Source organism: Triticum aestivum, chromosome 7A (genome assembly GCF_018294505.1).
Source record: "Triticum aestivum cultivar Chinese Spring chromosome 7A, IWGSC CS RefSeq v2.1, whole genome shotgun sequence".
Lineage (NCBI taxonomy): Eukaryota > Viridiplantae > Streptophyta > Magnoliopsida > Poales > Poaceae > Triticum > Triticum aestivum.
In genome coordinates, this window is record NC_057812.1 from 482,265,703 (window position 1) to 482,288,193 (window position 22,491).

The window sequence follows — 22,491 nt, forward strand, 5'->3', positions numbered from 1 at the left end:
TTGAATGGAACTAACCCGGACTAATGCTGTTTTCAGCAGAATTGCCATGGTGTTCTTTTTGTGTAGAAATAAAAGTTCTCGGAATGACCTGAAAATCAATGGAGAATTATTTTGGAATATATAAAAAATACTGAAAGAAGAGTCCATGTCAGCTTGGCCTCCACCTGTCCACGAGGGTGGGGGGGCGCGCCCCCCTGCCTCGTGGGCCCCCTGACGCTCCACCGACCTCAACTCCAACTCCATATATTCATGTTCGGGGAGAAAAAAAATCAGAGAGAAGGATTCATCGTGTTTTACGATACAGAGCCGCCGCCAAGCCCTAAACTCTCTCGGGAGGGCTGATCTGGAGTCCGTTCGGGGCTCCGGAGAAGGGAATCCGTCGCCATCATCATCATCATCAACCTTCCTCCATCACCAATTTCATGATGCTCACCGCTGTGTGTGAGTAATTCCATCGTAGGCTTGCTGGACGGTGATGGGTTGGATGAGATTTATCATGTAATCAAGTTAGTTTTGTTAGGGTTTGATCCCTAGTATCCACTATGTTCTGGGATTGATGTTGCTATGACTTTGCTATGCTTAATGCTTGTCACTAGGGCCCGAGTGTCATGATTTTAGATCTGGACCTATTATGTTTTCATCAATATATGAGAGTTCTTGATCCTATCTTGCAAGTCTATAGTCACCTATTATGTGTTATGATCCGGCAACCCCGAAGTGACAATATTGGGGACCACTCCCGCTGATGATCATAGTTTGAGGAGTTCATGTATTCACTATGTGTGAATGCTTTGGTCTGGTACTCTATTAAAAGGAGGCCTTAGTATCCCTTAGTTTCCATTAGGACCCCGCTACCACGGGAGGGTAGGACAAAAGATGTCATGCAAGTTCTTTTCCATAAGCACATATGACTATATTCGGAATACATGCCTACATTACATTGATGAACTGGAGCTAGTTCTGTGTCACCCCAGGTTATGACAGTTACATGATTCATCGCACCCAGCATAATTCTCCATCACTGATCCAGTGCCTACGAGCTTTCCATATAGTGTTCTTCGCTTATTTACTTTTTCGTTGCTATTGTTACAATCACTATAAAACACCAAAAATATTACTTTTGCTACCATTATTTCTGCTACCGTTACCACTACTATCATATTACTTTGCTACTAAATACTTTGCTGCAGATATTAAGTTATCCAGGTGTGGTTGAATTGACAACTCAGCTGCTAATACTTGAGAATATTCTTTGGCTCCCCTTGTGTCGAATCAATAAATTTGGGTTGAATAGTCTACCCTCGAAAACTGTTGCGATCCCCTATACTTGTGGGTTATCAAGACTATTTTCTGGCGCCATTGCCGGGGAGCATAGCTCTATTCTTTGAGTCACTTGGATTTATATCTCCTTATCATTATGAAGAACTTGAAAGAACAAATAACCAAGATTTTTCCCTCAACTACGAGGGGAGGTAAGGAACTGCCATCTAGCTCTGCACTTGATTCACCTTCTGTTTTGAGTAAGCTTGCGACACCTAAACCTGCTTCTGCTATTAATTCTGATATGTCGCATGTTATTGATGATGCCACTTCTGCTATGCATGATATTTATGATGAAACTACTTCTATGCTTGATACTACTGTGTCACTAGGTGAATTTCTTGATGAACAACTTGCTAGGGCTAGAGAGAATGAAATTATTGAAACTGATAATATTGATGAAAATGATGATGAAGATTCTCCCCCTATATATGAATTGCCTATTGTTCCCGAGGGTTATGTTATGGATGAAGAAACTGCTAGAGACTTTCTTGCCTGTAATGATAGAAGTGATCTTAAGAAGTTATTAGCTAAGCTTAAAGAAAAGACTCTGAATGCTAGAATGAAATATGACCCTACTTATGCTACTTCACCTATCTTTGTTATTGATAAGGATTATGATTTCCCTGTCAATCCTGAGATAATTACTTTGGTTGAATCTGATCCTTTTTATGGCTATGAATCTGAAACTGTTGTGGCACATCTTACTAAATTAAATTATATACCTACCCTATTCACTAATGATGAGAAAACTTGCTATTATTATATCCTTAAATTATTTCCATTCTCATTAAAGGGTGATGCTAAGATATGGTTTAATTCTCTTGATCCTGGTTGTGTATGTAGTCCGCATGATTTTTCCCCGCTCATAAGAAACAAGCTGCTTTAAGGGAAATATATAATTTTGTGCAAATTGAAGAAGAGAGTCTCCCACAAGCTTGGGGGAGGCTTCTCCAATTACTTATTACTTTGCCTGATCATCCTCTCAGGAAAAAAATAAATACTTGATATCTTTTATAATGGACTAACCAATGCTTCCAGAGACCACCTCGATAGTTGTGCTGGTTGTGTTTTCAGGGAAAGAATTGTTGATGAAGCTAAATTCTATTGAATAATATGTTGATTAATGAAAATAATTGGACACTTCCTGAACCAACTCCTAAGCCGACTCCGAAGAAAAGGGGTATTCTATTTCTCAGTCCTGAAGATATGCAAGAGGCAAAGAAATCTATGAAAGAAAAAGGTATTAAAGCTGAAGATGTTAAGAATTTACCTCCTATTGAAGAAATGCATGGTCTTAATTTGACGCATGTTGAAGATATACATGGTCTTGATAACCCGACACGGGTAGTAAAGGTAAATTCTCTCTATAGATATGATAAAGCTGAAATCCCTCCTACTAAGTTTGCTAGCCAATGCTTAGATGAGTTTGATAATTTTATGGTTAAACAAGAAGACTTCAATGCTTATGTTGGTAGACAATTGAAACACAATGCTTATATGATTGAACACTTGAGTGATTATATGGCTAGTGTTAAAGGTGAACTAAAACTTATTAGAAAACATGCTTCTATGGTTACCACTCAAGTAGAACAAATACTTAAGGCTTAGAATGATTTGCTCAATGAATTAAATAGTAAGAAAAATAATAATGCTGTTAGAGTTGTGACTAGAGGTGGTAAAATGACTCAGGAACCTTTGTATCCTGAGGGCCATCCTAAGAGAATTGAGCAAGATTCTCAGACAAGTAACGTAGATGCACCTAGTCCTTCTAAGAGAAAGAAAAAGAAAAATGATAGGACTTTGCATGCTTCTAGTGAACCTGTTATTGACACACCTGAGAATCCCAATGATATTTCTATTTCTGATGCTGAAACACAATCTGGTAATGAACATGAACCTAGTGATAATGTTAATAATGATGATCATGTTGATGCTCAACCTAGTAATGATAATGATGTAGAGATTGAACCTGCTGTTGATCTTGATAACCCACAATCAAAGAATCAACGTTATGATAAGAGAGACTTTCTTGCTAGGAAGCACGGTAAAGAAAGAGAACGATGGGTTCAGAAACCCATGCCATTTCCTCCTGAACCATCCAAGAAAAAGGATGATGAGGATTTTCAGTGCTTTGCTGAAATGATTAGACCTAACTTTTTGCGTGTGCGTTTGACTGATATGCTTAAAATGAATCCTTATGCTAAGTATATGAAGGATATTGTTACTAATAAAAGAAAGATACCAGAAGCTGAAATTTCCACCATGCTTGCTAATTATACTTTTAAGGGTGGAATACGAAAGAAACTAGGAGATCCAGGAGTACCAACTATACCATGCTCCATTAAAAGAAATTATGTTAAAACTGCTTTATGTGATCTTGGAGCCGGTGTTAGTGTTATGCCTCTCTCTTTATATCGTAGACTTGATTTGAATAAGTTGACACCTACTGAAATATCTTTACAAATGGCTGATAAATCAACTGCTATACCTGTCGGTATTTGAGGATGTGCCTGTTGTGGTTGCAAACGTTACTATTTTAACAGACTTTGTTATTCTTCATATTCCCGAGGACGATAATATGTCTATTATTCTTGGAAGACCCTTTTTGAATACTGCAGGGGCTATTATTGATTGCACCAAAGGCAATGTCACTTTTCATGTTAATGGTAATGAGCATACGGTACACTTTCCGAGGAAACAACCTCAAGTTCATAGTATCAATTCTAATGAAAAATTCCATCAATTATTTTTGGAGGCTTTGGATTTCCTCTGCCTACTGTCAAAAAGAAATATGATATTCTTATTATTGGGGACGTGCATATCCCCGTTGAGGTAAGCTAGTGCTATTCGAAATTTCTCCGGTTCCATGTTATTCGGAATGAGTTTGTTAACAAGACTTGATCAACCTTGTTAGTGGATTCCTTTTGATGAGCATGAGATGGATGAAGTTAGAAAGCACAACTCTCTGTACCCTCTTTTTAATTTCTATTATTTATATTAAATAAAGCAAAAATAGTATATTCTCTCTTTTTTCTAAATTATCCATGCAATAAAAAATACCCCGAAAATAAAAGTTCTCCAAATGCCTCGAAATTTAAATATGATTTTTTCTGGAATATTTGAGAATATCTGGCACTTAGAACACAACAGGGGTTGCAAGCACCTCACCACGAGGGTCCAGGGTGCGCCCCCTGCCTCGTGGGCCCACGGTGGCTCCCCTCCACTTATTCCAGCCACCACACACTCCTTCTTCCTCCCCAAAAAAATCACCATCCAACTCAAGCATGAGTTCTAACTCATCTTGCTGCCATTTTCGATCTCCTTGCTCAAAGCTCCATTCACAAAACTGCTTTGGGGGATTATTCTTTGGTATGTGACTCCTCCAATGGTCCAATTAATTTTTGTTCTAGTGCTTTATTTATTACAAATTTTTGCTGCTTAGGTGACCCTGTTCTTGAGCTTTCATGTCAAATTTATATGGTCCAAGTAGTTCTAATGCATGATATAGCCTCTAGGCACTTGTGGGAGTAGTTGATATCAATTTTGTTGAGTTTGGTTCACTTTTATTTTGAAGTTACTAAAAATTTCAGAAATTTTCAGAAAAAGATGAAGAGATTTTTGAGGGGCTCATCGAGCTGAAGCTCAAAGGATAAGCAAAGTGAGGAGGACAAGAGGCCTAAATATAATCTCCCTCGTACCGTGGAGGTTCGGCCGTGTGAATGGCCTTGTGGTGAGTTCTTAACAGCAGTCAGGATTCATGATGATTTCTATTCTTTGGTTGAGAATGCGGGCCTCACCGACTTCCTCTGCGACCAACGCGAACAGTATCTCTTACTCACTAATATTTTCGTGAAATTTTTCCATTTCCATGCTAGGAAACCTATACCTTCAGTGGAATTTTATTTATATGATGAGCATAAGGAAATGTCCCTTGTTGATTTCTGGCGGGTCTGTAAGATACCCTTTACAGGCAGCTTAGAGGAACCACATCGTAAATATGTGGAGGGATTTATCGATATGATTGCTGTAGGGGAAACTAGGAAAATTTCTGATGCAAGAATCACTAGCATACATTTTCCTGTTCTACGCTATTTTGCAATATTTCCTAGTAGATGTTTAATTGGTCGTGGAAACTGTGGAAACCTTAGTGCCCCTGACATTGTTATTTTGGACCATGCCTTGTTTCTGATAATTCTTTCAGTTTAGGCGCTATTGTTGCTAAACGGTTAAATCTGAACCGTGCTAAGGGCCCCGTCCTTGGAGGCATCTTTGCCTCGCGCCTTGCTGCACACTTTAACATACCTATTAGGCATTATGAGAAGGAAGAAAAGTTGTTGCCTCCTATTTTTCTAGACTATAAGAGTATGGCAGCACATGATTTTATCGTTAAGAATAGGGAAAGGGTGCTTAAGTACAAACTAATATTCGATAAAATTCGCCCTGAGATTATTACTTTGCCTGCTCCTTCTTTGTTTGACTTATCTGCAAGCAAGTACCTTGTTCCGCCGGACGTTATTCACGCTTACCAAAACCCCGCACCAGCTACACAGCCAGAACCGGAACCACAATTTGGTCCTGCACGACAGTCTGTTTACCAGTGGGATCCAGAGGAGATAGCCAGCCAGTGGCAACCTGAGGCTTCATCACAGTACAACCCCAGTTACAACTTTGGATATCCGCCAGGCCAGCCGTGGCCATAGACCAACTTAGGCCAAAAGCCTAAGCTTGGGGGAGTATGTATTTCTCACCGACATTACATTCATATTCACACACTCATTGCTAGTCGCCGGTGCTCATACTTTTTCATTGTATCATCCATGCTAGTTTATATTCCTTTTTATGCTTTCTTCTTGTGTGTTTGATAAATCTTAAGAAAAAACCAAAAAAATAGTTGTAGCTTTCAGCTAGTTTACTTTCCATGCTTGTAGTAGTAATTAAAAAGAAAACCCAAAAAGATTTCCTATTCTTCTTTTGCTTGTTGGGAGCTTTCCCGTGTAAATAGTTTTATTTCTTTCTTGTTCTTTGGGGGTTGAGAGGAGAATACCATGATTAAAATGTTGAGTGGCTCTCATATGCATTATTGTTGATCTAACGAAGAGCCCATATTGCCTTGTCTTCTCTCTTGAATTGAATGCTTGCAGATTCCAGCTTAGTCCAATGCATGTGCACTATTATTATTTTCCACACTATTCGGTTGTGCAAGTGAAAGGCAATAATGATGATTATATGATGAACTTATTGAGATGATAAAAGCTGGTAAGAACTCGACCTCTCTTGTTTCTGTAAATATGATTAGTTCATCGTTTCTGATTCAGCCTATTATGAATAAACATGTTTGCAATGACAATTAGAGACTATAGTTGCTTATGCCATGCTTAATTAGCTAGGAGCTTATAATGGTTTACCTTGCGTGCCAACATGCTATTAAAATGGTTGTGATGTGGTATGATAGGGTGGTATCCTCTTTTGAATGATTCGAGTGGCTTGACTTGGCACATGTCCACGCATGTAGTTGAAACAAAATCAACATAGCCTCTACGATATTTATGTTCATGGTGCATTATATCCTACTCATGCTTGCATTCGGTGTTGATTAATTTTAATGCATGTTCATGACTGTTGTCGCTCTCTAGCTGGTCGCTTCCCGGTCTTTTTCTAGCCTTCACTTGTACTAAGCGGGAATACTGCTTGTGCATCCAATTCCATAAACCCCAAAGTTATTCCATATGAGTCCACCATACCTACCTATACATAGTATCTACCTGCCGTTCCAAGTAAATTTGTATGTGCCAAACTCTAAACCTTCAATTAAACATTCTATTTTGTATGCTCGAATAGCTCATGTATCAACTATGGCTGTCTATATCTTCCATGCTAGGCGGGTTATTCTCAAGAGGAGTGGACTCCGCTCCTCACTCACGAGAACATGGCTGGTCACCGGGATGCCCAGTCCCATGCTTTATGCAAATCAAATCAAAATAATTGCAAACAAAACTCCCCCGGGATTGTTGTTAGTTGGATGCACTCGTTGTTTCGAGCAAGCCATAGATTGATGCTTGTTGGTGGTGGGGGAGTATAAACTTTACCATTCTACTTGGGAACCGCCTATAATGTGTGTAGCATGGAAGATATCGAGATCTCTTGGTTGTTATGTTGACAATGAAAGTATACCGCTCAAAATATTATTCATATCTATTTCAAAACCGAGCTCTGGCACCTCTACAAATCCCTGCTTCCCTCTGCGAAGGGCCTATCTATTTACTTTTATGCTGAGTCATCATCCTCTTATTAAAAAGCACCAGTTGGAGAGCACTGCTATCATTTGCATCCATTATTGTTAGTTTACATTGAGTATGACTATGACTGGATCTCTTTTACCATGAATTACAATGTCTAGTCAGTCCTTAATCTTTAAAGGTGCTCTGCATTTATGTTTTGCGGTCTCAGAAAGGGCTAGCGAGATACCATCTTGTTATATCATATCATGATTGTTTTGAGAAAGTGTTGTCATCCGAGATTTATTATTATTGCTCGCTAGTTGATTATGCCATTGATATGAGTAAACATGAGACCTAAGTGTTACTGCGAATATGGTTAGTTCATAATCTTTGCGGAAAACTTGAATGATGGCTTTACATATTTACAACAACAAGAGCTAACAGATTTTATAAAAGCTTTTCTTTATCACTTTCAGTTTATCAACTAAATTGCTTGAGGACAAGCAAAGGTTTAAGCTTGGTGGAGTTGATACGTCTCCGTCGTATCTACTTTTCCAAACACTTTTGCCCTTTTTTTGGACTGTAACTTGTATGATTTGAATGGAACTAACCCGGACTGACGTTGTTTTCAGCAGAATTGCCATGGTGTTATTTTTGTGCAGAAATAATAGTTCTTGGAATGACCTAAAAATCAACAGAGAATTATTTTGGAATATATAAAAAAATATTGGAAGAAGAGTCCACGTTAGGGGGGCCTCCACCTGTCCACGAGGGTGGGGGGCGCGCCTACCCCCCTGGGCTTGCCCACCTACTTCGTGGGCCCCCTGACGATCCATCGGCCTCAACTCCAACTCCATATATTCATGTATGGGGAGAAAAAAGATCAGAGAGAAGGATTCATCGCATTTTATGATATGGAGCCGCCACCAAGCCCTAAACTCTCTCCGGAGGGCTGATCTGGAGTCCGCTCGGGGCTCCGGAGAGGGGAATCTGTCGCCATCGTCATCATCAACCTTCCCCCATCACCAATTTCATGATGCTCACCGCCGTGTGTGAGTAATTCCATCATAGGATTGATGGACGGTCATGGGTTGGATGATATTTATCGTGCAATCGAGTTAGTTTTGTTAGGCTTTGATCCCTAGTATCCACTATGTTCTGAGATTGATGTTGCTATGACTTTGCTATGCTTAATGCTTGTCACTAGGGCCCGAGTGCCATGATTTCAGATCTGAACCTATTGTGTTTTCATCAATATATGAGAGTTCTTGATCCTATCTTGCAAGTCTATAGTCACCTACTATGTGTTATGATCCGGCAACCCCAAAGTGACAATAGTCAGGACCACTCCTGGTGATGGCCGTAGTTTGAGGAGTTCATGTAGTCACTATGTGTTAATGCTTTGGTCCGGTACTCTATTAAATGGAGGCCTTAATATCCCTTAGTTTCCACTAGAACCCCGCTGCTACGGGAGGGTAGGACAAAAGATGTCATGCAAGTTCTTTTCCATAAGCACGTATGACTATATTCAGAATACATGCCTACAATACATCGATGAACTGGAGCTAGTACTATGTCACCCTAGGTTATGGCTGTTACATGATCGATCGCACCCGGCATAATTCTCCATCACCGATCCAATGCCTACGAGCTTTCCATATAGTGTTCTTCGCTTATTTACTTTTCCGTTGCTATTGTTACAATCACTATAAAACACCAAAAATAATACTTTTGTTACCATTATTTCTGCTACCATTACCACTACTATCATATTACTTTGCTACTAAATACTTTGCTGCAGATATTAAGTTATCCAGGTGTGGTTGAATTAACAACTCAGCTGCTAATACTTGAGAATATTCTTTGGCTCCCCTTGTGTCGAATCAATAAATTTGGGTTGAATACTCCTATACGTGTGTGTTATCAGTAGCCTAGGCTAGTCATAGTGGAAAGTAACTTAGACTACTCCAGTAACTCTATGGTTACCCTAAGAGCAAGTACTACCTCCGTCCTGGTTTACTCTTCCTATTTTGTAGTATCAAAATTTGACCATAGATTTAACTGACAAAATGTTAATGCATGTCACTAAGAACTATATCGTTGGATTCATATTTGAACATAATTTCAAATGGTGTAATTTTTAGTGACATGCATTGGCATTTTCTTACGTAAATCTATTGTCAAAATATTATACTAAACAAGAGGTAGTACAAAAGTGGGTTATAACGGCCCTCCAGTATGTAGGACAAAACACGTGCCAAATTCACTTGTGATGCATTTGGCATCGATGCCCCTCCATTGCTCACCTGGTGCCTAATCCTGGATCACCTACTTTGCTCCAGTGCCAAATTAACTCACAAAATGAAAAAACACTTGCGTGGGAGAGAGAGAGGACTGAGGCAATAAAAAACACTTGTTCGGGAGAGTGAGAGGCTGGTGTAGTTGGTTTGATTGATTTTTTTATACATGTGGGTCTGTGTGCATAGTGGTGCCAACTCTCACATCGCGAGAGCGGTGCCAAAATCTTTTGATTTGACATCGATGCGTATTATGTGGCATACTTTTGCGAAATATGGCATCGGCCGCATAGTGGAAGGCAACAAATGCCCAAGCTCTTCATGTACTCCTAGGTAAATGAGAGGAAAGAGAAAGAGAGAGAGGGAGAGAGTGAAAAATATCACTAGCCAGCCAACCCTATCGTATGCGCGAATGATATTGGTAGCTCTTGATGACACAACAATCTTATACAACCAGCTGCTCTAATATGTTCTCTTCTATTGCAGATAAAAAAAGACTCGAAAGTGAAAAATGTGCTGCACTATAACAATCTCATCGAATGCCTTGATCTCCATCTTACATAAATTGATTTGATCGACTACCGAGGAAGCACATCAGAGATTAAATTGGCCAGGTTCTTTTTTCTGGAGGCAAGTGTGATCAAGGTAATGAGGTTTGGCATTCTCTGGCGCAACAATGAATGGCGTGCTGATCACCGCAAGCGTCTAAGCCTAAATGACAAAGTCTCCGCAGAAGCTGAATTTGTTTTTGAAACATCAAGTGGCCAGAGACTTGAAAACTTATTTGCCATTAGTGACTTGTCAGGGCGGTGGATTTTAGTTTGTAAGATAATGTTGCATCCACCTAAAGTAACGAAAGTTCTTACGTAAACTTCCTAGTAATTCCCTCTTCGTAGATGCAGCATTACTCCTAACATTTGTAATATCAGTTTGAAAGTTGTAATATTGCCGTGTCCTATCCGTGCGTTTTCAAAATCCTGCGAATCAAACAAGTCCTGAGTTGGTGATGATGTTGTGCCTTCCATCTTTCACCAATAGCCGTTGGATCTAGATCTGACGCATACAAACCAAAATTCTCCAGTTTTGCAAAAAGATGCCCGCACTTGTTCCCTATTTACAAACAACTCCTTGTCTCTCACAATCAGCCTTATCTCCTTCCCACCACATCTAGAAGGCCATGGAAAAATCTGGCGTGATGGTCGCTGCCAACGCCGTCCACCCCCCAATCTTGGTGTTCCATGCAATGCACGGGCATCTACGCACAGGAAATTATGTCGAACACGGCTAGTCGTAAGAAGGCTAGGTCTACAGCCATGATGATAGTGACTACAGATGGTGAGGCTGACTATGGTATGATGAACACGGCACCTATACTCAGGTACTACTATTACTAGCACCACCGTCTGGATTTAGTAGTACTACCACGTCCATCTGGATTTAGTATTTGACTAGCAATATCTAGTAATGCATGTCACAAAAAATGTACTACTCCCTCTGTAAATAAATACATGGTGTATTGTTTTATTCCTATCGGCGAGATAACTTAATGTCCTTTTGCTACTTAATAGGATTACATGCAATGAACTAACCACCGCATGTGATGTTTGGTAGTCTCAAGTCATTGAAAGCATGCACAAACCACCGCATGTGATGTTTGGTAGTCTCACGAAATAAGAAACGAGGAGGGAGTTAATGTACTGTGCCTAAGTGTTTTGGGATTATTTGGTTTTCTTACGGTGACTTACACAACATTTTTGGTTACATGCATTAACATTTTATTAGTTAAATCAAAGGTCAAAACTTGGCGCAAAATGCAAAGGGGACCAATAAACCAGTAAACATGAAAGTTCTCTCGTTTGGCCCCAACTAGAGGTCCGGTGAGATGACTATGCTGCATCGGCACGGAGGGGGATGCAGCTACAATGACTTACTGCACCTGCCTTTGGGTGTATGACACGTGGGCTCAACGGGTGGATGGCCAACCTATCATACAACCAAAGGCAGCTGCAGTAGAGGGGTGAGGAGTAGATGGCCAACACGCACGTGAATTCAACGCAGTCTGCACTTCTCATATAAAGCCCCCCCCCCCAGTCCAATCTACGAAATCCTACGCACCTACGCACCCAAGGGCAAGAGTGATCACTCCAATCGCAAGATCAGTTGACTAGAAGCTAGACCCATGGAGGCGATGAGCGCGAGCATCAGCCGGCTGTGCCAGATGGTCCACGAAGCCGGCCTGCAGCCCGACATCGAGGAACGTCTCCAGGTAGTGCTTGAGGCCGCCAGGGTGAGGGGCCGCTTGGACGACGGCTCCGTCTCCTTGTTCGACGAGGTCCTCATCGGCTTCCTCGACAAGTTCACCATCGTCATGAAGCTCATGGACGACCTTGATGTACGCCTCCAGCCCACGCGCCCAGGATCTGCGATGCCTGCCACCCTCAATGGCCTCTATGGTGACAACCTCTTCGACGCACTGGTGGCCTTGCGACTGCCCGCCGTCGCGCCGGAGAATGTCCACCTCGAGGTCGCGCTCGCCGCACAGCGCCTGGCGCAGCAAGACACCATCGACATAATCACCGACGTCTACACGCAAATCATCCACAAGGACTACTACATGCAAGAGGAGGACGATAGGACGCTGGCCTTCTTGGACCACAGGGCAACCTTGGACGGCATTGTTCAGAAGCACGTTGAGCTTGCCGCCAACGCCGCTGCTCCTCACACGTCGGTTGGTGACCTGGTGCACTAGGGTGTGAGGATGTCGTTGATGGATCCATATGTATCTTTATGTTTCCGTCAAATCCATGTAGTAGTATATGGTAATACTAGTAATTATCTCACCTTTCGCATCAACTTCATAATTTCCATATGTACTCCATGCATGAACCGCGCCAGAACCAAACTTCTCATTACTCTAGGGAAAATCGTTATTTCTATCTACCGGTCGCACCATGGAGCAGAACCAAATTTTAGAAGTTACAAGTTCAAAATGAAAAGCCTGCCGTGTTCGCGTCACACCCCACACGGTTGGTCCGACACGCCGTTCAAGGGGGAATGCGTGCTATGTTGCATTTTCACTTACAAGTGGGACCGCATTTGAGCAAACCGACTATCGGCAAACCCCCACCCCGCCCACCACATGATGGCTGAGAAAACAGGAGGGAGAAGAGATGGCTATAGCACGGACTCCAAGAAAATTGGTGTCGGATGGGACTCGTGTGGGTGGCGTGTGCCGTACTGCTAGACATGAATGCTAGTTATGGCCCATGCCACCCCACTATATCGAGGTGCTGGTTACAGAGAACAAATTTCCTGGAGTCTATGCTCAGCCCTCCTCTATCTCTCTTCTCAGCCAGCCAGCAGACGCGTGGAGCCCATCGTCTGTTTGCTCATATGCGGTCCCACATGTCAGTGAAAACGCAAGAGGACCCATTGAACCTGCACATCTTTCACCTCGACGTGCTGGTGATGAAAAACAAATCCAATAAAGATCTTCGATGGCCGCTTTTGGAGTTACTCAAGAGTAGTAAGATTCTATTTACAGTTTAACCCAAGATGCACATCACGCGGCTTCAACTACCACTTTATTTTCTTGCATGACACGACCTGGATGCTGGATGTCCCATATGTCGGCAAAAGGAGGAAGAACTCGACCAAATCTTCGGTTGTGCTCTCGGATTACACTAGTTGTGCTAACTTAAAATTTTATTGTGTAGAATGGATGCAAGTTTTGGTATTGGGAAGAAGAGTACAACGATATATTGATAGAGCGCAATTTAGTAGATGTTCTAGCACTTTTAGCTAGCATAGAGGCTAGAGATGAGACTAGTGCACTTGTTGATAGAATAGAGGCTAGACACGTCTACTTCTTTACACTCGAAGAAGAAAGAAGCACACAAGATCGAGCCTCTGCAGATCAACAATGAATGCATCGAGAAGGCACTAATCCAACTTACAGGAGCAGTTATGGAAGTTGAATATCTTCTAAGATGTATTCTTGTGGTTCTTATTTTCTTTGGTCTTGCTTTTCTAGTCAAAATTTTGGTGATGTATTTCCATGTACCAAAAAATCAATGATGAAAAAAAGATATGTGTTTGCAAAGAAAAATGTAGGCGACCGGGATGCGTCGCGCGTTCGGCGCACGGCCACCGCATCCGAGAAATGGCCCGGACACAACCCCATTGCCCTACCCAAATGGATAGAATCCGGGCAAAACGGAGGTCCATTTGGGGTCGTGCGTTGGAGTTGGCCTTACAAGTGGAACTACAATTGAGGAAACCGACTATCGGCAAACCCCCACCTCGCCCGCCGCGCGATGGCTAAGTTAGAGAAATGACGAGGTTGAAGAGATTGCTGTAGCACGGACTCCAAGAAATATGGTGTCAGATGGAAGTCGTGCTGGTGGCGTGTGCCGTACTCCTGGACGTGAATGCTTGTTCTGGCCCATGCCACCCTACTACTCCTACTACTTATAGTAGTACTAGTATCGAGGATTCGAGGAGCTGGTTACGTACAGCGAACACATTAACATATGGCCCACCTCACACTGTGGCCAAATTTCCTAGAGTCTGTGCTAGTTTAAAAGTGTTCGTTGTGAGGATGGGTGGCTGGTCTCAAGTTTAAAACTTGTTGTATTACGTACGTAGACGTAGAGATAGTGCAGCATGTGAATCTAGTACAAATAGTGTACTATTGTTTATTGGCCTCATCCGATAACCTGTTGCAATGCACATACAATTATGTATTTGGAAAATATTTTTTTGCCTCGTCGCAGCACCCACTCAGAGAAGCGACTCGGAAGCCATTCATAAATTTAGTAAGTTTATCACACGCATATCATTTTATTACATACAACAGGTCGTCAACCCACAACGACAACGAGGATACATTATAAATACTAAAGTTTTCATCACACAACAAATAACAAGCAATGAAATGAACTTCAACTCAACCAATCCCCGGTGTTGGAAACGCTTGCTTTGAACCACAAGTGATTCTCTGGGAAGGGCCATCTACTGTCAATCTTGAGACCAACGCAGGACTGATCATCCAGGCTGAAGCGGCCTACTATATCACGACCAGGGTAGGGAACCACCGCAATGTCCGATGTATAGATACAGTTTCTTCTCATAAATGGTAGTAGCGTTGTATCAACAGCAGTTGGATCGCCTTTCACAATCATTGGATAGTTTTGTCCAAGGAAGAGCGAGTTTTCTCCAAGACTATCAATAATGTACTAGTATCCATCCCGAACACCATGCAACAGGTGTTGGAATAGGTCCGGAGAGTGCAACCATGGGAGACAACACCTGCTCCCTTAGTAGTAACATCAGCAGTGGGCTATATACAGACAAGAAGGGGTGATCCATCAGAATTAGTTGCCAGCTACCATTGAGTATATGGGCCCTGCTCGTCCTCATGCTCGTGATCATCACCATCGTCATCTCCCCCTTGGTTATAAAAAATTTCAAGTACATGTGGTGGAATGTTCACAGGACCTTGGAAACACAAGAAGAAGGTTAATTAGTAGAGAAGGGAAACTTGCTAACTCACATGCATGTGGATGAAATAATTATAATTATGGTGGAAGACAAACGTACCAAAACTACGAGGATCCCATGCAAAAACAGTGCCACGAGTGGTGGCAGCAAACACAAGACCCTCGTATTGAATTGCATCACATTACACATCCATGTATAGAAACTGATTTTTGAGCAATATCCATCCAGTCGAACCACGAAGGATGGCAACAAGCTTGTTGAAGATAGCAACAACTTCATAGTTCTTGTAATTCCAAGAGCGGTTGGGAACTCGACAAATTGCTATCTTCCATAGCCGACAGTCACCATGATCGTATTTGAACGTACATAGATCATCTGTGTGCTCAACCTCAGGGCACTCTGAGATTTTTGGAAGTGGAATCCGCTGACGATTGTACACATTCACAAGTTCCCACTCGCAATTGTACCCAATATAAACAACCCAATATCCATTTGCGCCAGCCCAGGACTTACCCTGAAGCGATGGCATCTTGACATGACACGTATCGTTATCAAGTGGCATCAACTTGCACAAGGCAAGGCCTCCATCGTCCGCGCCCATGCGAACAGGCTTATAGCGGAGAAGATAAGGGAGATCAAAACCGCTCCTGGACCTTTGGGTTCCTTGTAATGATGTTATTAGTTGAGTCGAGAATAGTCTTGAACGAATCTGCCATGCTAGCCGAGGTGATGATGTCGCACCGATCAATGAGTTCCCCCACCACGTCATCTTTCAGACCGGGGCAAGAATAACTGGGTCATTTCCGGCTTGTTCCCTCCATGGAGAAGATGATCGAACAATAGTAGAAGGAAGGGTGAAGGCAAATGGAGGAGGGAGGAAGAGTGTGCGACAATAGTTCCAAATCAAGAGGGAAAGGCGAAGAGTCGGTGGACGGTTGCCAGTTTACCATGGTACATGAAGAGGCGCCCCGGCCTACACGTCCTTTCGAAAATTGTACAAAAGGACTCGCCGTTGTCTCACTAACATGTTGGAATGAGACCACATGTCAACGAAACATGGTGTGTAATTTCTCGTGCAAAATGCGATCTAGTCGTGTTGGCCCGAGGTGTCGCATTAGTTATTGACCTTTATTTTTCTTAACATACAATCTGAGTGGATAGCTCCTGTGGTCATCACACGTGAGCGGATATATAGGTGGGCTAGGTGCGCAGGCGGCAACAATCTAAGTGCTAAAAGAGTTGATCTCAGAAAAAGAGTTGATCCAATGCTTCGTTTTGTTTGGATTTTCCAACTATGACCATTGGATAGAGTGAATCAATGGCTTACATTCAAAGTTATTCTCATATTATAGAATGGTATAGGAACATGGAGAGATTTGGTTGATTTTATATCGGTAAATAATATAAAATATTATGAGTGCAGACGCTCCACCCTGAGGTTTGTTGCTCCTTCTCGGTCGTCGGGAATCTATGTTCTTCCACTCTTTCGTCTAAGACATGAGCTTTGTTCATCCTTTTGCCGACACGCGGGACATCTACATGCCTCCATTTCACAAAATCATACTATATGCCTCCATGCCACGCGGGACATCTAGCATCAAGGTGGTGTGTCATGCAAGAAAATGGAGATATGCAGTGCGTAAGTGAGTCGTGCACTTCAATGGCACCTAGGACTGCCTCCGTTCCAAATTACTCGTCATAGAAATGGATGTATCTAGAACTAAAATACATCTAGATACATTCATATCTACGACAAGTAATTCAGAACGGAGGGAGTACTACGCAATATTTTTTCTCCTTGATGGCACGTGAATAGTGCGCGTACTCAATGACAGAGCACGGGATGGTAGCCATGGACATGGCCGGCCCTTTTTGAAGAGAGTACTAATAAATAACTTTGATGTGTCCCGTCAACTCGCAGAACGACGAGAAGCTTGCTTACTACTCCTTCTCCCTCGCCAACGCGTGCGCGGTAGCTCGCAGCACGAGGACAAAACTTTTGCTTACAAGCGGTGGAGGTGCAGCAGTTCATTTGGTGTCAGATTGCCAGAAGTACTACTGTAGTACCATCATTATTGTTCGACTTCTGGAAGAGGAGAAGAGCCAAGCGCAAGGTCACCTACTAACCTAGTACAATAGTACTATAGCCAAAGCTGGTCCACCTTTTTAGAGCATGGTTAATTAATATAGGCGGCTCTTGCAGCGGCACATCATTTAGATTAAGTACTCTCTTCGTAGGAACAAAGAAAGTGAAACAAAAGTTGGAGTGGATGCTAGATTGCCAATTAAAACATGATTACATAGGAAAAAAATCCTATAGCATTCTATCCTATGAATCAAACGACCAATGTAGGAAAATTATGAGGGGGTCTCTCCAACAGTGTTCCTCGGCTCGCACCTAGCATCACGGTGGTTGAACTTGGATTCATGCATCTGGTACACGTGGCATCTTAGATCTGGACACAAGGTGACGCGACCTCTCACTTCCTCCACCATTTGAAGCGGCCCACCGGTGGAGGGCTAGCATACTCCAATATTAGGTTGGCTCTATGTGATCTGGCAACTTCATATACTAACCGGATGCTGGCTATACTACTACGGTACTCACACTCCAAGAAGTGACTCGAAAACCATTCATAAATTGAGTCTATGACAGGCATTTGCAAATGTACCATTCATTACATACAACAAGTTATCAACACAGAACGACAACGAGGATACATGTTGGATTATAGATTATTTCCAACACAACATTCTAGTAAATACTGAAGTTTTCATCACACAATAAATAACAAGCAACGAAATGAACTTCAACTCAACCAATCCTCGGCATTGGAAACGCTTGCTTTGAACCATAGGTGCTTTGGGAAGGGCCAGCTATTATCAATATCGAGAGCAACGCAGGACTAATCATCCAGGCTGAAGCAGCATATATCAGGACTAGGGTAGGGAACCACCGCAATGTCCGAGGTATAGATACAGTTGCTTATCATAAATAGTAGTAACATTGTGTCAACAGCAGCTGGATCGCCTTTCACCATCATTGGATAGTTTTGTCTAAGGAAGAGCGAGTTTTCTCCAAGACAATCAATACTGAACCAGGGAGAAGGTGTTGGCACTAGCACACTAGTATCCACCCCGAATACCCTGCAACGGGTGTTGGAATAGGTCCGGAGAGGGCGACCATGGGAGACAACACCTGCTCCCTCAGTAGTAAGAATCACAGTGCACTATATACAAACAAGAAGAGGTGATCCATCAGAATTAGTTGCGAGGCGCCACTGATTATATAAGTTCTGCTCGTCCTCATGCTAGTGATCATCACCAACGTCATCTCCCCCTTGGTTATAAAATTTTTCAGGTATAGGTGGTGGAATGTTCACAGGACCTTGGAAACACAAGAAGAAGGTTAATTAGTAAAGGGAAACTTGCTAACCCGCATGCATATGGATGAAACAATTATAATTACGGTGGAAGACAAATGTACCGAAGCTACGAGGATCCCATGCAAAAACAGTGCCATGAGTGGTGGCAGAAAACACAAGACCCTCGTATTAAATTGCATCATAGTACACATACATGTATAGAAACTGATTTTTGAGCAATATCCATCCAGTCGAACCACGAAGGAAGGCAACAAGCCTGTCGAAGATAGCAACAAGTTCATAGTTCTTGTAATTCCAAGAGCGGTTGGGAACTCGACAAATTGCTATCTTCCACAGATGACAGTCACCATGATCGTATTTGAACGTACGTAGATCATCTGTGTGCTCAACCTCAGGGCACTCTGTGATTTTTGGAAGTGGAACCCGCTGACGAGTGTACACATTCACAAGTTCCCACTCGCAATTGTACCCAATATAAACAATGCAATCTCCATTAGCTCCAGCCCAGGCCTTACCCTGAAGCGATGGCATCTTGACATCACATGTATCATTATCAAGCGGCATCAACTTGCACAAGGCGAGGCCTCCGTCGTCCGCGCCCATGCGAACAGTCTTATAGCGAAGAAGATAAGGGAGATCAAACCGCTCCTGGACCCTTGGGTTCCTTGTAATGATGTTAATAGTTGAGTCGAGAATGGTCTTGAACGAACTTGCCATGCTAGCCGAGGTGATGACGTCGCACCGATCAATGAGTTCCCCCACCACGTCATCTTTTAGATCGGGGCAAGAATAACGGGGTCGTTTCCGGCTTGTTCCCTCCATAGATAAGACGATCGAACAATGGCAGAAGGAAGGGTGAAGGCAAATGGAGGAGGGAGGAAGAGCGTGCGACAATAGTTCCAAATCGAGAGGGAAAGGCAAAGAATCGGTGGACGGCTGCCAGTTTGCCACGGTACACAAAGAGGCGCCCCAGCCTACACATCCTTTCGGAAATTGTATAAAAGGACTCGTCGTCGTCTCACTGACATGTTGGAACAGGACCACATGTCAACGAAACATGGTGTGTAATTTCTCATGCAAAATGCGATCTGGCCGCGTTGGCCTGAGGTGCCGCATTAGTTATCAACCTTTATTTTTTTAATGGTGTGTCGTTCAGTTTTGAAGCACAACTAACTGGTACTGTTTGCAGAGAAAATATAAAGTACTCTACCACTACTCCACCTCTAGTACTAGTAGTATAAAAAAGATATATAGGCTGGAGCTTCAGAGCTTTCTTGCTAAGGGCTGCCCACTTGCTTCTCACACTATCACCCTCTCTCCAGATCTAAAAAGACGACCTCTCTCTCCCTCCTCACCGGTGGTCACAGATCCACCGGGGAAGAAAAGGACGTGCTTCGTTGATGCACTCGTCGTCGGCGAGCGAGGTCACGCACTGACGACAAGGCCGTCCTCTTAGACCTAGCGCCCGCGCGGGATGGCCTTCGTCCCCAAGCTCGCTGTCGTAGTGCATGCGGAGGACGACGACTGCTACCTCTCGAGCACTGCGTTGGTTTTCCCTTGAAGAGGAAAGGGTGATGCAGCAAAGCAGCGTAAGTATTTTCCTCAGTTTTTGAGAACCAAGGTATCAATCCAGTAGGAGACCATGTGCGAGTCACCTCTTACCTACACAAACAAATAAGAACCTCACAACCAACGCGATAAAGGGGTTGTCAATCCCTTCACGACCACTTGCAAGAGTGATATCTGATAGAGATAATAATAATAAGATAAATATTTTTGGTATTTTTATGATATAGATTGAAAGTAAAGATTGCAAAATAAAATAGATTGGAAACTTATATGACGGAAAATAGACCCGGGGGCTATAGGTTTCACTACTGGCTTCTCTCGAGATAGCATAAGTATTACGGTGGGTGACCAAATTACTGTCGAGCAATAGATAGAAAAGAGAATAATTATGAAAATATCTAGGTATGCTCATGTATATAGGCCTGCATCTACTACTATTACTCCACACATCTACCGCTATCCAGCATGCATCTAGAGTATTAAGTTCATAAGAACAAAGTAACGCCTTAAGCAAGATGACATGGGATAAACTCATGCAATATGATATAAAGCCCATCTTTTTATCCTCGATGGCAACAATACAATACGTGTCGTTTCCCTTTCTGTCACTTGGATCGAGCACCGCAAGATTGAACCCAAAGCTAAGCACTTCACCTATTGCAAGAAAGATCAATATAGTAGGCCAAACCAAACTGATAATTCAAAGAGACTTGCAAAGATAACCAATCATACATAAAATAATTCAGAGAAGATTCAAATATTGTTCATAGATAAACTAGATCATAAACCCACAATTCATCGGATCTCGACAAACACACCGCAAAACAAGATTACATCGAATAGATCTCCAAGAAGATCGAGGAGAGCTTTGTATTGAGATCCAAAGAGAGAGAGAAGAAGCCATCTAGCTACTAGATATGGACCCAAAGGTCTGAGGTAAACTACTCACGCATCATCAGAGGGGCCATGGAGTTTATGTAGAGGCCCTCCGTGATCAATGCGCCCTCCGGCGGAGCTCTGGAAAAGGCCCCAAGATGGGATCTCTTGGGTACAGAAGATTGCGGTGGTCGAAATAGGGTTTCGTGGTGCTCCTAGATGTTTTCGGGTATGAAAATATATATAGGAGGAAGAAGTAGATCGGTGAAGCAACGAGGGGCCCACGAGGGTGGAGGGCGCACCCAGGGGGGTAGGCGCAGCCCCCTGCCTCGTGGCCTCCTTGATTGTTTCTTAACATCCACTCCAAGTCCCCTGGATCATGTTTTTTCCAAAAATCACGCTCCCGAAGGTTTCATTCCATTTGGACTCCGTTTGATATTCCTTTTCTTCGAAACATTGAAATAGGCAAAAAAACTGCAATTTGGGCTAGGCCTCCGGTTAATAGGTTAGTCCCAAAAATAATATAAAAGTGTAAGATAAAGCCCATTAACATCCAAAACAGATAATATAATAGCATGGAACAATCAAAAATTATAGATACGTTAGAGACGTATCAACGACCACGAGCGAAGCTACTTGCCGCCGACCCTCAAGTATGCTACCTCTTTTCGAACCATACCCTTGTTCTATTGCCCCATCTACCACGTCGCTGCATGTGGATCTTTTTCCACTCCACCATCTTCCCAATTTCCTATCCTCTGCTCTGCTGGTCATGCAGACGAAAACCTTAATTTGCACTATTAAAGGAAACCCTACTTCATGCAGACTAATCCATGTCCGGGTTGAATAAGGAAAGGAAGGGAGACTGTACTGTCCAAGAGAGTAGGCATCGAACCCGCATCTAGGTTGAAAAGGGGAAAATCAGTAGCTAAGAAACGAGTCTCGTGTCTCTTGGTTGAAGAAGGGTAGAAAGGCATGACAACGCAATAGAGAATGACCCGGTCAATCGGTTTGTTGTCCTCACATAGGAAAAAAGGTGGCTAAAGAGAACAAAAATGGGACGTAATCCACATATGTTGCATGGATATTTGTTGCTCTGGGCAACCATACCTCCCTCACCACTCTATGCGTCTGTCGAGGTACATCGTACTGGTGCGCCCACTGTCCAAATGGGTCTCCCATGCTCTTATTGCCACTTTTTTGCTGTTAGTATAACACCAGTGGTAAAGTCAACCAATGCTACTACTAAAGTGATGCCACATTTAACTAATGCCGCACTCAGTCTAATGCCACCGATAAATTTAAGAAATGCCATTTAAT